Source organism: Triturus cristatus, chromosome 2_1 (genome assembly GCF_964204655.1).
Source record: "Triturus cristatus chromosome 2_1, aTriCri1.1, whole genome shotgun sequence".
NCBI lineage: Eukaryota > Metazoa > Chordata > Amphibia > Caudata > Salamandridae > Triturus > Triturus cristatus.
The window spans coordinates 1172207724-1172221355 of record NC_140581.1 but is presented as its reverse complement, the minus strand read 5'-3'; positions in this window follow the sequence as shown (position 1 = coordinate 1172221355).

The window sequence follows — 13632 nt, the reverse complement described above, 5'->3', positions numbered from 1 at the left end:
TTCAATATTTGTGCATTTGTTTGGTATATGTTTGTTTTTGTATTTTTGTGCATTGTTCTGAGGTTCAAATCATAAAAATTGCTTAGGCTGGGAGGACCTCATCTTTCATTAATGACTCAGTTGGGGTCTCCGCATTCCAGTAAGGATTCAGTGGGGGTCCACAGAAGTCCAAAGGTTATGAACCGAAAGTAAATTCTCATTCACATCATGCATTTAAACAAGCATTCGTAATATACATTGTTTTGTCCTTTGTGTAATGGAAAGTATAATACTAAGCCTCATAACACAATAAAGGAGACAAATAGACAGCAGCAGCTCAACCTTTCCAAAATCTCCTGGAAGAAACTTGCATTATATCACTTTATGGGGGGTGGTCTGTGTTTTGATGCTACTTTATAATTTCAACAAATTGTTGTAGTGACCATTTGGTGTAATGTATGCAGGGGTTTTTATGTCAGTGAACTCTCATGTTTTGTGTAGTCCCCACTTTGCAGGGCAGTTCTGCTTTGTACGTCTATGTGGCGTACAATCCTATTGTGTAGTGCAGAGCAGGTGTCCTTGTGTCAGCTGTGGATGGACAGTGTCATGGCAGCCTTGCTGACTGTATTCCAGTTTCACTGGGAGATCTGTGCATGTGTACATGTGTTGTGGACTATAGATGCTTTTTCGGCTGGGCAGAAGCGTGTTTTGTGTGGTTGCGCAGTGAAACTTATCTTGGAGATCCACTTCACTGCATGACCCTCCATGTTCTCCACTCCATCCACTTGCTTTCGTCTCTGTCGTCTCTTTCTCTTCGCACCCAGTTCCTGCCTCTCTTGATCTTTTCTGCCTCAGTTCCATCCCTGTGTCCCGTTCTTCCCCCTCAATTAACTTGTCTGCCTTTCCTTTCTGTCCCATTACGCCAGAGGCAATAATTATGCTACGTTCACGGGGGTGTCGCCCACTCTTCCTGTTACCACTTAGCTCCCTGCTTCTTAACATGGATGTCAGGGCCTCCTCCACACCTGGGAAGGGGGGGGGTTGAACCAGGATCAGACCGGAGGGAGGAAGGGGCTAATCAATTCAGGTACCATCTCACCCCCTCACCCTACAGGGCACCCCCCTGCAGCAGCCCCCAACTAATGGCCTCCCTGTCGGCCTCTCAATCAGCAAGTCTCCGGTCCCACCTATGCATAGCCATGGGTTCAGCCTCCCTTTGTGCTTCATATTACGTAGCGCAAGCTCGACCAGAGGGTGTTGGAGTGCTTCGCATGGGCACCATTTACATAGCACAGGGACACACCGGTTTTGTGAGCACAAGAAGATGGAGTGGTTTGCCCAGAGTCGCCGGATGTTGGGTTGATGCCGAGACTCGAGCCTTGTTCCCCGGCTCTGGATTCAGCAGCTTTTGCTGCCTCTTTAACCATGAATAAAAGATGGCACTACACGGCAGACTGATTTTATTTTACAGTCTTATATAGCGCAGACTTGTTTCAGGGGCACTGGAGCACTTTAAATGAGCATCACACCTTTTTTGCAGTATCTAGAACTTTTAATGTTTGAATTATATTTATGCTTGCAATCACATGTTTCAGCTATTTGCCCTGGATATAGAACACTATGTAGAATGTTACTCTCTACAGCTTGCATTCTCTGACTACTTGCTAACTCAGAAAGCCTCTCTCACTAATCTCCTAAACACTGCATGAGAAAGTGGCATTGATTTACTCTCACTTGATTCCTCTCCGTTCTTTCTTTTGAGTGACCCTCGTTTTGGCTTCCATCCTCTGCATATCTTCTATTCTTCTGAGAATAGTAGTTTAATTAAACAATAGTCTCCTCTGTCTCTTGCCTGTCTGCCCCAATCCTTCTTATTGTAATTCTGCAATTGGCTGATACCTCATTTCATAGATCACAACCTCTCCTCTTTAAATCCCTATCCCTGTAACCTAAGAATAACTAATCTCTGCCTGCCTATTTATCCCACCAACCATTCACCTGAAACCACATAGCCCCCACTAATCATCACATTTACCTGGTATTAATATATAACAAAGTAACTTGAGTAAATGGATGCAATTTCTCTTGAGAGCACATTACTAATCACAATAATCAACAATAAACACTGGACTAACCACAAACCTTGGGTTCCAGAGTAGCGTGCTACTCGCTGTAAAGTGCTTCAATGTCTTGTCAGGGGTAGTAAGCACTATATAAATCCAATTGCAATTACAATTGCATGACAGACGTGGAGGATTTCTCATTCATCTTATTACAAAGTGCATTATAGCCTATGTTTGGTACATGTAATATGGCAGAGGGGACATCCGTCACGGTTTGTGGAGGTTTCACATCTGAGAAACCCTAAATAGGATCCTGTGTGTCTCAGCTAAGAGAATGCCTGCTATTAATTTAGCATATTCTTAATTTACGCTTAATTGCACGATTGTATTATGTTTATAATTTTCAGTAGTAAGGCACCACTGGAAATCATACACTGTGCACATGTGAGCAGCTCACAATTTATAAATTATAGATAAAGTTGAGAAATTAGGTTTCTGTTGAACTCAGATGGCGAAAAGAAGTTAGACATGCATTGACAGTAGGATGGTAAAGAAAAAGAATCAGGTAGGAAAGGAGACCAATGGTAAATAGATTTCCAGAAGGAAAAGAGATAGGCAGTGCTTAATTTGTAAAAGAATAAGTCCCAGGGCCAAAATTTAGGTCAGATGCCCACGGCTGGCATTATTAAATGTTGGTGTGTGAAATTCAATATTGCATTGTCTCGCTTCCACCTCACTCCCCACCTCTTTATCTCACTCTTACAGGTGCTTTTTTCCCACTGTTTTGTCCCTTTGTCACTGTTTTTCCGCTTTTCTCTTTCTCCTTTCCTTCTTTTGGGGATTGTGTCTCTCCCCTGCTCAAGATCAAAGCCTGTTGAGGAACAATAAATGCGCGTCCCCAAAAATAAGTGCATCCATGCAGTGGGGAGACTCTATGTGACGACTGAACAGTAAGGACAGATAATCTCATAAACAGAAAGTAAAGATGAATGGAAGAGAAAAGAGTGCTGACAGAATTTGAAATATGCCTAGATTATATATATTGCACCACTGACATTACAAAACAGAATCACGAATTCATGGTAAGCGGTGCAGAATCTGACGCAGGATGTAGGAAGTGGAAGCAGAGGCAGGAGCTTCGAGGTTGGAGGTTGGAGTTTGGGCGCGAAGCGAGTGAGGTTTGCGGCAGCTGAGATGAGGCTAAGGAGAATGGTGCCATGAGAAGCAATGTCGTGTAGTTCCTACAAATCTATATAGTATCTGCGCATTTAGATGACATAAACTATGGGACTGGGGTACAGACTGATTCCAGACACCCACGAAGGATATGTTAGTCTGTAGACCAGCTAGCTCACAGTGCCACCATAAGTTCCCCTGACCAAGAAGAAAATAGTTTCTGGCAACTATCGAACATGACAACCCTGATCCCTCAGGTATTGTGGAAACAGTACAGTTTTCTGCTCTCGGTCAGTTGTGCTCACTTTGTCATTCTAGTGTATAATACGTGTGCTGCAATAACCATGAGACCGAAACAGATATATACGATTACTAGCACCAACAGAGTAAATAAAAAGGTAGAATTCTACCATGGTGCTAAAGCAGGGAATATATGCAGTCATATAAATACATGACAGTAGTAATGCGTACTCCTATCTATGGTGCAACCCTAACTAGATGTGCCTAGCATGCATGTAGGTGTATAGCCAAGAATACCCTAGGAAAGACCCAACCTCATTACTTGATGTGAGAGACCGAAGTACCCCATTTTTTTCTCTAGCTGGACACTCTGCGAGGGATGTAAGACCACTGCGTGCTGGAGTGTCTGCTTGCAGGGACTTCAGCGTCTCGTGTCAGCATGGAAGTATCTTGCTCCTTTGGTTTGCCCAGCAAAGATGTGGTGCTTATATACTCAAAAGGTACCCTCAGGGTTTGTACCTAGATGTGTTATGGTACTGTGGGCATGTCGGCCGAGGATGACGATTGGGGTGACCCTTATACAGAGGTATTATGCAGAAGATGGTAATTCTGCTGTGACACTGAGAATACTCATGCATAATAAATGAGGCTAGCTTTCGGAGAAAACCACACAACATTTATGTAGCACCTAACTCGGTAAAAGGTCAGCACCAGAACTGTTATGTAGAATAATGGTAGGACAAATGTAGGTAAAAGGCCGTGCAACTACATAGGCCAATATTGGGGTACATTGGGGTTCATAACAGAAAGTGGCATCTCAAGAGACATTTGTGGTGCACAGGGGGTCCGCCTGGGGGATCCCAGTCTACACAGGCCTCTGGAGCAGTGGCCCCCAAACTGTGGCCCCGCTGACAACAGTCCCTCACAGCTCTTGACTTCCATATCACCAGGGGAGGCACACGAGTTCCCACAGTACATGATGGTTGCTAATGCCAGTGATCAATATACTTGCAAAACAGGCACCCCTTCACCCCAATAGCACTTAGCATTCTGGGGCTGTTGCCCCACCGAACGTTCCCACCGTGCCAGCTGGTGGGGTGCCAGTCACGCCTTGCAGCACCAAGGTGCAGTATCAGACAGAGACATATACCATGCTCAGAACCATTGTAGTGAGATCTGATCCTTTTAAGACACCATAAGGTATCTAACAAAGACAAAAGGCTCAAATCATACTGGGTACCTGGGCAGTGAACGATAAAAGGCGATTTGTAGCCATGGGAGGAAGGCTGTATCGGCTCTGGCTTTTACTGTGAGACGACTGGGATTGGGCCCCACATAAGTCAATGGGAGGTGGGGCCTGCAGACACCCATTGGAATAACTTGGGGAAAAGGATAACAGCATCTGATCAGGGACATCCTGGGGTCCAGTGATGACCGAAAAGAGGAAAAGGAAGACGCCAAAGCAGCCAGGCCAGCCACTGGTACTGACACCTATAGCGGTATCTCCACAGCAATCTTCAGCAATTTCACTCCTGCACTCCTCCTGCTTCCCTAGGGAGGCCAATAAAGGGCTGGTACAGCCAAAGATTACGTCTCAATTTACCTTCTTGAAAGATGCAGGGGGAGTCTTATTTTCAAGCAACATGAACATCAAAGGGCTTCCTGTTCCCCTATGCCCGACAGTACTAGTACAAAACCATCTTAAGAGGACCAGCTACACCCCAGCAGACAGTGGGTTCCACATCCAGAAATGGCACCAGAAACCCATAGGTCCCCTGTTAAGCAGTACAATTCAGATAACTAGGTTATGGTGCTGGTATAGGGAGTCAGCCCGAGAGCCAAAATCAGCCCTTAATGCCTCAAGCTCGTAGAACACACTGCAGAAAAGTTCTCGCAGCCAACACTCAGTCAACCGCGCGGAGTGGGGATGACCTGCTCGAGTTAATAAGCCAACTTGAAGGGCGAAGAAAGGAAAAGTCGAATGCTCAGGACTGACTCACAGCCAGGGCTAGGACCAGGATCCCATAACAACTGTTCAACTCAGCCAGGTTGCGCTGTGGCTGCGACTATCCCCCCCACTGTGCTAAGCCCTCAGGAAACAGCTAACAATTTGGCTGGTACAGACAACGAGGACTCAGTAGCAGCTGTGACTGATACCTTATGTCTCTACTCGAACAAATGGGAGAATATGCTTGCTTCATACGGCAACAAGGCACAAACAAACTCCAGCCCTAAACCAAAGGAACCAAGAACTCACAAGGAGCCTTATGGTCAACCATGTTAAGAATTCTGCAGAACTCAGAAGAGGCACTCAATTTTCAAGCAAACATTATGGACATACAAATTAGCCTCCTGAATGATCTAGCAATGTATGTGTCAGGCATTGATGAGAAAATTGCAAACCTCAACAACTTAATAAAGAGTACACATGCTGACGCACAGGGAATAGGGCAGAGGTGCAGCTATTCCCCTGTCCTAAACAAGTTGTCAACACTTCCGGCGATAATGTCTAATCTACTGGTTGATCTCAAGGACATGAATAAAGACAGGCCCCAAATGAGGATAGGACCCCTGAAGACTGAGACAGGCCACTCAGAGGGACCACTTACGGCAGAGACAGACAGGGGTTGAAGTGTGGCCACCCTTCTGGCTGGAACAATGAAGGCCTGGAGACTGCTGGATCTGACCCTGGAGTGGAGCCTTCACCTATGGCAAGCTCACCAGAATCTGATAGGACCCAATAAAACATTGACAGACCACCAAAACAGAAGAGAGCAAGGAAGCGAAAGGGTCACAACAAAAAGCTCCTACGGCCTAGCAGGCTGGCAGCCCACCCAGTCTTCAATACAAGACCCAGGCCCCACTCCACTCCCAGGAACGCAGATCTCTATGAGAAACCGATGACTCTGTACAGGGAAGATGTTACAGCATTAATGACCACTTTTAAACAGGCCAGCCCTGCGAAAGGAAAGCATAATAGTTCGGGAGCGAACCTGGAGATTGACTCACCGGTCACCATTGCCCCAGATGCGAAAAACCATCTTGAACCACAAGACATACCGACACAGGCCACTTGTGCCAATGAACCAACAAGTACCCAGGACAGCATTGCTATGGGGTCCCCCTCAAATATTAGGGCTGGATCCTGAAAGGAAGAAGGAGACGTAATCACTTGTACCCTTAACTTGCGCAGGCCTCATACTCACCCAGAAAGGGACATTCACGCCATAAGACAATATGCAGACATCACCGTCTGGCAGAGCTGAGTGCAACAAACTAGAGCACAACAAGACTCACCCAACAAGGAACCTAGGCATGCACAAAAATTGCCTTGCACATTTCCACCCTGAATATATTTCCAGGGGCCCTTTTGATAACCTAAATAGAGGCAACATCCTCAAGCTCATTTGGACACTGAATGGGAGGGAGGAAGCCGCCCCAGTCAGTGAATTAATCAGCTAAAATGGTTTGGGGCTCAATTGAGAGGGTGATATATTCCAAGGCTGGGGGATTACCATTACACCATTCAAGGTAACAGTATATCCCCATGTCCTGAGTCACAAAAAAAGATTGACTTAACATCGGTTTGAGAGAGAATTGTCTACTCTGGAACAAAGAAGCAAATTCCCCGGACCTCAAAATGAATAGGCTAAAAGAAACCTGTGGCGGGTCTGCCACAGAACCAGATGTGACCACAGAGCGGGGTTGGCTGTCTGGTGCCTTGAACACAAACAGACTTTTACAATGACTACTGGTGTTGACCAGGCACTTAGGATCTGGAATATTGGAATATTAATGGCCTATCCAATAAACCTGAAGAACCAGACACCTACCAATACCTTCTCCCCTTCCAAGTGATTCTCCTCCAAGAAACCTGACCTCAGCTCCCACCTCATCTTTATAAGCTTTTATACTCCTGCAGTCAAAGCACACAAACATTGCCGCAGTAAGGGTGGTCAGACAATATACGTCTCAGCTTTAAGTGAGATTGAAGGCATAGAGCAAGAAGGATGAAGCTGGCCTAGAAATCATAGTAATGAGCGTCAAGACTACAAATAGCCCACCTGTTGGACTTGGCATCTTTGGCATGGTTTCCCTGACTTTTTGCCTCTACCGCTTGTATTTTTGATGCTGTGCTGGACTTCATTTTTGATGGCTTAGATGCTTTGGCCACTTTACCACAGCTGATCAGTGTTAAAGTGAAAGTGCTCCCTGTGCAAATTGTCATTACAATTGGTTCTCCCTGATTGGTATATTTGATTTACTGGTAATACCCTAGTAAAGTGCACTGAGTGTGCCAGGGCCTGTAAATCAAATACTACTAGTGGGCCTGCAGCTCTGATTGTGCCACCCACATGAGTAGCCCTGAAAAGGTATCTCAGACCTGCCACTGCAGTGTCTGTGCATAGTTTTTAACTAATAAACATAGAGATCCACCCGTTGGTTGAATATGTCCCAAGACTCCCACAGGAGAGTCAAATGTATCCCACAGCCGTGGAGAATACAAATCAGTTGTTTAAATACCCCTCACACACCAAAAGGGCCCTTGGTGTCATGCTTCATCATAGGGGTCTTCCCGCCCCTCTACGGGACGGGGCGTGCTACGACCAACGACTACGCGGGAGCACTGTTATTAATGAGACGACTATGTGTGATGCGAGGGTGTGAGAGTAAGGGTCAGGAGTGAATGGAAATGTGAATTAAAAAATACCTGGCTCTTGGGTCTAAAAAAGTTTATTATGCCGTCTGAGCTGGTATTAATAAAATAGTGGGGGGAGGAGGAAGTATGCCTCAATGAGCTGTGCCTCCTGATGGTGCCGACATGTTTCGAAGCTTCCCCAAGCTTCTTCTTCAGGACCTTAAGGATCCCTTCCTAAAACTCACTGTGATGTGTTCAAAATGAAGAAAGTAAATAAATCAATGTAGGAAGAAAATAACCTCCTATGGTTAATAATGCCTAAATAGGTCTTATATGGTCCATTGACCTGGAAAACAAAAGGGGAGAAAAAAGCTAAACGTCACGTAGATCGAGGATCAATCCATCGTGTGTGATTAGTGATCTGAAAAGGAAGTGAAACAATAATCTCCTCTTAACGATATCCATAACGTTATCACGTGATCTGTGGTGAAAATATTGTGAAACACATAGACATCAACTTTGGACTAACAAACACGTAACAAAAAGCACACACTCTATTCAGAACGGAACATAGTTCCAGTGTTACTAAAAATGCTCAATAGCTATGGTAATCCATGCCGCAGGGAAGCATGTCAAAACAAAACAACATACTTGCTGTAAAATGAAAATTGCCTCATGAGCTCGAAAACGGGTGGTGGGATTGCCCACTCGGCTATCTAAATGGAAAAAGTTGAAAGAAACAAGAAAATGCCCCATCGGTAAAGAGAATGGCATGATTGTTGTACGAAGGAGAAAATCCCTACAGGTACCGGCTGTGCCGTACTTACGAATCCCTGGAATAATATCCTGCTAGATCAACCTCCCCGGTCGGCTCCGTAGATGGTACTGAGCGCAGGGGTATGGTTTTAAATAGTGCTTCCAATCAAAGTTTTTTGCGCGAAAAAAGGTTGTACCAATGCGCGTTAGCCCGCTAGCTCTGTGTAACCAAACCCGGAACCGGAAGCCAACCGGTCGGGTAAAACGAAAGTCACTACTCAGCCGCTATCACTGGCTAAAGTGACCCGGAACCGGAAATATGCCGGCCGAGTCCACGGATGAAAAATAAATAAGACCCAGCATAAATTTACTGTGATCATGAATCTTGAAAAAATGACATGTCTCTACTGCCAGAAACCGAGGATGGGCAATTAAAATAACGGAAGTAATATTCAGAGGTGGGAATACATACCATATTAAAGTAAGTATCAAGCCACCGGGATGGGGAATCAGCTGATGTAACTGGGGCAGACCAGTATGTAGAGAGGAATTCAAGGACGTTTTTGAGGGCCCACGTCGTTATCGGTGGCCAAAAAACCTTCCAGAGTCACAGTTAATAGTGTACAGTGTCAGGCATAATCAATAGTGTAGATGTATCGGCAAAACGCTTAGAGTTAATAGGGGTGTCAGTAAAAGGGTGTAATGACACATATAGTGACATGATGTAGATACAATCTATGGCGCCAAACCTAATTGCTGGGGAACCAGGTAAAATTACAGTGACACCTAGAGTAAGATGATACATACATACCAGGGGACATTACTCTCAAGGATAAAGGCGGGAAAGGCTGCTAGACCAAGGTATAACAAGTGAGAAGTCTATGCATTACAGATGGAATTGATTCCATGGAATTTCATCATACAATCCATTGATGTGGGTCCCAAGACGGAAGACCCAACGCTGTTCTTTTTCAAGAAGACCTTGTTCTCCACCCAGTTGCTCGATCACTGTCCACCTCAGATCATCTACGCTATGTCCACTGGATATGTAGTGGCTGGACATCTTGGTAGTGTTCCTCCCACAACGGACATTGCTACGGTGTTCCCCTACTCGTATCTTGATGGATCTAGTGGTCATCCCCACGTATTCAAGACCACATGGGCAGGTGATGAGGTAGACCACATTCCTACTATTACAATTAGTAAAGGTTCTCTGGTCCCACCCCTCACAATTCCGGAACTCAATATGTTTGCTTTTTCTCGTCAGGTGACATGTACTGCAGTTCCCGCATGGGTGATGTCCTTGTATAGGGGGTAGCAAACCCTCCATTATAGGTCGTGGTGTATTCCTGGGTCTGGTGTGGACAAGCATGTCTCTCAGGTTCTTGCCCCTCTTGTGTGCAAACATTGGTTTCGTGATATTCAGACCGCAACTATTGAGAAGTTGCCAGTGTCTATTTACTATCTTTGTGATTTGATTGGAATGTGTGTTATAGGTGGTCACACAGATAGGTCTATCTTCAGCCGGTGTGACCACTTTGTCTTCCAACAGGGCTTCTCTGTTGTTGTTCCTTGCTCTTTTCAGGGCTTTGTCAACAATTTTGTTGGGATAGTTTCGTTTCATCAGTTTTTGGCGTAGTTCAGATGCTTGTCTCTTAAACTCATTGGTTTCAGTGCAATTTCTCCTTAGGCGGAGGAATTGTCCATACGGTAGGTTCTCCCTCAAGTGGCGGGGGTGGAAGCTATCGAACAGAAGTAAGCAATTTTTCGCCGTTGTTTTAAAATGTGTAGTTGTTTTCAATCTGCCCTCTTCTGGATGGATGTTAAGATCCAGGAAGACCAAGTTGTTGACTGAAACTGTATGAGTAAATTTAAGAAAGGCATTTTGTTGGTTTAGCCAAAACATGAAGGCCTCAGTTGAATCAGCATTACCTTCCCAAATGACCAGGACATCATCTATATATCTTTTCCAGACCTTGATGTGTGTGAGAACAGGGTTCGTGATGTGCAAAATTCTGGTGGACTCAAGATGGTGTACATAGAGGCCTGCTAGACTTGGAGCAAATGTACTCCCCATGCTCGTACCGTGCCTTTGTTCAAATATGTCGTCAGCATACTTGAAAAAGTTCCGGGTGAGTGCCAAGGATACACACTCCATCACTAGATTGCGTGGCGTTTGATATTCCCAAGGTGCGGAAAACAATACTTCCTCGATGATGAGCAACGTTTCCTCATGTGGGAGACTGGTATACAGGCTTTCCACGTCGAGACCCATCAGTAGATTCTTGGTAGGGTCGAAATTGATATCCTGTAGCACTTGCAAGACATTCTTAGTGTCTCGTAAATAGGTGCTAGTGGTCTGAACCAAAGGGCGAAGGAAGGCATCTGCAAATCTAGAAAGGGGTTCAAGAATGGAGTTAACCCCGGAAACAATGGGTCTGCCTGGAGGAGATCCAAGATTTTTATGGATCTTAGGTATCGTGTAGAAATATGGTATCCTGGGGCTTTTGTTGACCAGAAATTCAGCCTCTTTCTTCGAGATCCAGTCATTAGCTAGGGCTTCTTCAACCATGGTGACGATTCTGATTCTGATTGATTCAGTCGGGTCTTCCTGTAGGATCCCATAATTTCTTCGATCACCTAGGAGTTTCCTGCATTCGTTGTCATAATTGTCTGTGGTTTGTAACACAATTGCCCCCCCCTTATCTGCGGTTTGATTATGATCTCCTGGTTCATTGATAATTTGCGTATTGCCTCCTTTTCTTCTCTTGACGTGTTCTGAAAGATGTTATTATCCCCTGTTGAAATCTCCTGTATTTCCCTCATCACAGCTTTCTCAAAAGCAAGGATTTCTACAGGAAGTGTTGAGTCAGGGGGTACAAAGGTGGATTTATTGCGGAGTCCTGTGTCCTTCCTGTTCACTTCACTGGTAGGTAGGTCCCTGAAGAATACCTTTAATTTCAGTTTGCGAATAAATTCATTGATTTCGGTAAGAATCTTGAATTTATCAAACCGGTTGGTAGGTACAAAGCCTAGTTGTCAGAGCTCACCTTCAGCTTCTCGCTGGTTCTGTAGTCTTGCACAGGAACAGAAGTTGCTTGCTTCCCAACTCCCACTACCAACCAATCAGCCCCAAAAGAATACTTGGCGCTAACTGATCAGCAAGGGGGAAGGGGGAAAGTGGATAAAATAACAAACAATAAGAGAGACTGGTTCTGGACCTTCAGATTTTTCTATCTGGAAACCTTCTTCCGCCTTTGATCTGGCTAGCTGTCTCCCTAGAAAAACTAAGCACACAACAATTATTTATTTTCCCTCCTCTACTCTATCCTACTTCTTGCTTTTACTTTTTTCTTTGAAAATGCTACCTACCCGAGATCCTAAAACTCTGTGCCCCTCTCCTTGGCGCTATGCTGCCTTCTTCTCTCTCTGGTTCGAGTTGGCGTTCTTTCCTGTAATATATTTTATTGGTTATTATCTATTTATTCCTTACTTCCTAATGTGTTCCCCTACTACTCTTTAACCTACCAGATGAGAATTAACTGGTTTTTTCTCCTTATATGTCGTTGCTTCTTCCTTATGGTTTATCTATTGTCTTTTAGGTCGTTTTCTTTTCTTGCCTCTTTATTTGTTCTAGGTTCGGCTTCTCTCCACAGGAATTCTCAGTTCTAGTTCTATACTGGATTATTCTCCTCAGGTATTGCCTTTTATCTTTTCTTTTACTGTCTTTAATGTCTTATTAATGTCGTTTCTCTTAGGACTTCTCGCAACCAATAATCATTTATCTTATTTTCTTACAGGTTACTGAGTCTTTAAATCTGCTGTCAATGGTAAGTATCTACTTTAACGACATTGTATTCTTACATTTACTTATTATATCTTATCACTCTAGGAATTCTCTCAGAAGTTCACTTAGCTTTCTTCTTCTTCTTTTCTCTTCAGGTTTTGCTGCTTCGCCACTTGACTCGAAGACTTGAACAACGAAGCGCTGTCAGGATGTCGATAAGTTTCTTTCCGCTCGGAATTTCCGAATGACTCCTTTCTCTCACCTCAGGTAACTATGGAGATTCTATGACTACTAACTTGGACGCTTGATAAACTCTCCTAAACTCGAGCTCTAAGAGTATTTATACCTTAAAACTACGGACGCTCTTAAATTCTGTCTTCTCTGTGGAAACGCTTCAGTGAAGTGCGCAATACTTCAGGTGTGCGCGCGTCACATCAGCTCGCTCCAGAATCTTGTAATCAACTAGACCGCAGACCCCAGCACCTTAGCGGCCATCTTGGAGTTGTGAACTTGCCAGCAACTCGACCACTGACGCCTGGTTTTCAACCCTGAATGATCACTAGTGTGCAACCGTTTGCGAGTCTTTTTGGGACTGGAGCTAGGGATCCTGACAGTACCCCCCACCAAAGATGGTCCTCCCACCCTGGGTTTGGTTGGATAGCGTTGATAAAAAAAGTCTTATTAGTCTAGGAGCATGCACATCTGAATCTAATTCCCAAGATCGCTCATCTGGACCATAGCCTTTCCAATCAACCAGATAATACAGTCTTCCTCTGACTAGTTTTGAGTCTAAGATTTCTTTTACCTCAAACTCCACTCCTGCATCTAACTGAATTGGGTGCGGAATCGGTTCTTTTCTCAAATTTGGAACTACCTTTTTCAATAGGGAAACATGAAACACCGGGTGAATTTTTAATTTGGAGGGTAAAGTCAACTTATAGGTCACCGGATTAATCTGCTCTGCAATGGGGTAAGGACCGATGAACCGGGGC